The sequence below is a fragment of the Triticum urartu genome, chromosome 2, assembly GCF_003073215.2.
Source record: "Triticum urartu cultivar G1812 chromosome 2, Tu2.1, whole genome shotgun sequence".
NCBI lineage: Eukaryota > Viridiplantae > Streptophyta > Magnoliopsida > Poales > Poaceae > Triticum > Triticum urartu.
This window is the reverse complement of record NC_053023.1, coordinates 45,444,168-45,448,064: the sequence shown is the minus strand read 5'-3', so window position 1 is coordinate 45,448,064 and position 3,897 is coordinate 45,444,168. Positions and strand designations below refer to the sequence as shown.

Genomic DNA, 3,897 nt, shown 5'->3' with positions numbered 1-3,897 from the left:
CAAATGGTGACTACATACAAAGCAAAATGAGTGAATCTACACTCTAGAATATGTCCATATACATCCGTATGTGGTGACCATTTGAAATCTCTAGAAAGACAAATATTTAGGAACGGAGGGAGTATATGCCAAAAATAAGACAAGACCCATTAATTGTTCGTGCTATATAAAGATTGTCCGGTGATTGATCCTATTCCGGCATTGCCATCATCTTCATCGCCGGTAGCTGTGTGGCTTGAGCTTCGAGGAATGGTGTCGTTCACAAATCTCTCAGTACCACTTCTCTTGCTCACGATCCTCTTTCCTACGCTCGCACTATGCTATATCAATCCTTTTCGGAAAAAAAACTATGCCATATCAATCCAGTTGCCACAAGCGTACACCAAAATACCACAAAACCCACTGCTTATCGTGCTTACATCGTGCTCGTCAAGCCACCGCACTCGAATGCCGACGAAGATGCCCATCGCCAGTGGCACAAGTCTTTCTTGCCAAGTTCGTTGACCGGTGAGTCCAACGAGTCGCGCCTTCTCCATTCCTACACCGAGGTGTTCAGTGGCTTCGCCGCGAGGCTCACCAACGCCGAGCTCGACGCTATGGCCAAGAAGCCAGGGTTCGTGCGTGCATTCCCCGATCGGACGCTGCAGCTAATGATCACCCACACGCCGGAGTTTCTTGGGCTAAGGAATGGCACCGGGTTCTGGAACCAGGGTGGCTATGGTAAGGGAGTCATCATTGGACTGCTCGACAGCGGCATCTATGCGGCACACCCTTCCTTCAATGACCATGGAGTTCCGCCACCCCCAGCAAGGTGGAAGGGCTCGTGCGAGGCGGCTCGGTGCAACAACAAGATCATCGGTGCCAAGTCACTCATTGCGGGTGATGACTCTGGTGATGGAGATGGGCATGGTACGCACACCTCATCCATAGCTGCTGGGAATTTCGTAGCCGGTGCATGGGCACGGGCACCGCGGCCGGAATTGCTCCGGGTGCTCACATCGCCATGTACAAGGTATGTGTTGCTCGTCGCTGCAAGCAATCTGCCGTACTGGCCGGCCTAGAAGAGGCCATCAAGGATGGGGTGGACGTGCTTTCGCTCTCTCTTGGCAGGGAAACCATCGCCAGCTTCGATCACGACCCCATCGCTATCGGCACGTTTAGTGCCATTTCCAAGGGCATCCTCGTGGTGTGCGCCGCCGGCAACAGCGGTCCACATCGCTATCGGGGCTTCATCGGCAACGATGCGCAGTGGTTGCTCACGGTCACCGCCGGCTCCATGGGCCGAAGCTTCGGCGTCAGCATCCATCTCGCCAACGGCAAGAGCATCCACGGAGAAGCACTTACCCAGAAAGCGAGGACAAGCTCAAAGTTGCACCCTCTCCTCTACTCCGAGGAACGGCGGTACTGCAATTACGAGAGACGATGGTGATAGTAGCATCGCTGGTAAGATCCTGCTTTGCGAGGACAATTTCTCGAAGGTTCAACAGTCCAAAATCCGCAACATAATGAGCTCTGGCGTGGTAAGCGTGGTGTGTTGTTCAACAACCGAATCTGCGGCTACTCCACCTTTCTTCAGGCTTCCAACTCCAGTATTGTACAGGTGAACACGGCCGACGGCAACGCCCTCATAGCTTACGCCGCGTCGACGGAGAGCAGCTCCGCGGCGTCTCTCGCATACAACGGCACACAGTATGGCGTCCGCCCAGCCCCCGTCGTGGCCTGGTTCTCTTCCCGGGGTCCAAGCAAACATGCGCCGGGCATCCTAAAACCGGACATACTGGCACCGGGCCTCAACATCCTCGCTGCTTGGCCGCCAAGCACGAGCTCTGGACAGGGCCCTTTCAACGTCATATCAGTGTCGTTGCCGGACTTAGCGAGAGCGCTCAGATAAGATAGAGCGAGAAAGACGGAGGTAGACGAATGAGGAAGTTTTTCTGCTGCTGAAACTGTCGCAGCGCTTTCTGTTTTCTCATTCACCTTTCTTATGCGATTACAAAGCAAGACCAACTAACTCTCCCGGGGTATCGCCATGATCCGCATCAACCGTGCCATCCCACTGGCCTGCGTCACACATCGTCGTCAACACCCAGGAGAGAAAGAGGGGAAGAGGGTACGTGCATGGTGCACTACCTCAACAAACTACATGCATGGGCGCGTCACATCCGACGGCCATGTGTACATTATTCAAAACAGAAAACTACTATTAGTGCATGAGCTTATCAGCGAGGTCAACATTTCTCCCCCTTAAGCTCATGCCTTCTTGCTGCCCTCCATGATCGCCAGCTTCTGTCTCAGCTCGATGAACCGCACATTGCCCACAGCCTTTGTCAAGATATCAGCCACTTGGTTCTGTGCTCCAATGTGCTCGATCTCAACAATCCTCTCTTGGACACAATCACGGATGAAATGAAACTTGATGTCAATGTGTTTGCTGCGATCATGATGAACCGGATTCTTGGCTAGCGCTATGGCAGACTTGTTGTCCACCAAAAGTCTGAAACTTGCAGGTTCCTCTCCACGCATTTCAGCCAGGAGTCGACTCAGCCAAATACCTTGGCACGTTGCTCCCGCCGCCGCGACATATTCAGCTTCGCAAGAACTGATGGCCACTACCTTCTGTTTCTGCGAGGATCAACTGACAGGATTTTCACCAAGGAAGAAGACCTGCCCAGAAGTGCTTTTCCGGTCGCCAATGTCGCCGCCATGATCGCTATCACTGTACCCAAGCAAAGTTGCATCTCCGATGCCTGCTCTGTAGTGACAGCCGTAATGCTTGGTACCCTGAACATACCTCAAGATTTGCTTCACTGCTGTCCAGTGGTCAATGCTTGGGCTCTCCATGAAGCGACTGACAATCCCAACGGAGTGGGCAATGTCAGGTCTCGTGTGCACCAGATAACGCAGACTCCCAATCACACTTCTGTAGAGAGTGGCGTCAAAGGGCTTTGAGCCATCTTCCTTTCTTAACTTGAGTCTGCATTCCATAGGAGAGTGACAACTGTTGCAGCCTTCCATTCCTGCTTCTTCGAGGATCTTTGATGCATAACTTTGTTGACAGAGAGTAATCCCTCCTTTCTCCTGCTTCACTTCTATTCCCAAGTAGTAGTTGAGAAGGCCTAAATCACTCATCTTAAAGAGCTGTTGCATCTGAGCTTTAAACTCCTTGATTGATGCTACATGCGTGCCTGTGATGATCAAATCATCAACATACACGCCAACCAGCAAGTATGACTCCTTGTCACCTCGGCGGTAGACTGCATGCTCGAGCGGACTGCGAGTGAACCCAAGATTCATCAGAGTATCATCCAGCTTTGAGTACCAAGCTCGCGGCGCTTGCTGCAGCCCGTATAGAGCCTTTCGGAGCTTCAACACTGCAGCTTCCTACCCGACAGTGACGTAACCTGGTGGCTGACATACATACACTTCCTCTGCGAGCTCTCCGTTGAGAAACGCGGACTTGACGTCCATGTGATGTACCTCCCAACGCGAGTGTGCAGCCAAGGCGAGAAGAAGACGCACTGTTTCCATGCGTGCCACTGGAGCAAAAACCTCCTCGAAATCCACTCCTTCGCGCTGTGCATAGCCTTTTGCGACCAACCGGGCCTTGTGCCTGACAATGTTGCCCTCTGGATCCCGTTTCACCTTGTAGACCCACTTCAACCCAATCGCCTTGTGACCTTGTGGAAGAGTGGTCATTTCCCAAGTCTGATTGTCACCAATGCACTTCAGCTCATCATCCATGGCTGCCTTCCAAGCTGCGTCATCGAGCGCCTCACTGACAGTGTGCGGCTCCTCTGCGCTGAGTAAGCAACGTTCCATCTGCTCACGTACCACCTCTCCCTCCGTCTCATCTAGGACATCGGAGATGTGCCGGTAGCGGAGATGACCAAAGTGAGG

General features: G+C 52.8%; 1 pseudogene; it reads left to right on the top strand.

Annotated features, from left to right (window-relative positions):
• Nucleotides 1-249: 249 nt before the first annotated feature.
• LOC125534941 lies at nucleotides 250-1,891 on the top strand (annotated as a pseudogene).
• The last annotated feature ends 2,006 nt before the right edge of the window (nucleotides 1,892-3,897 follow it).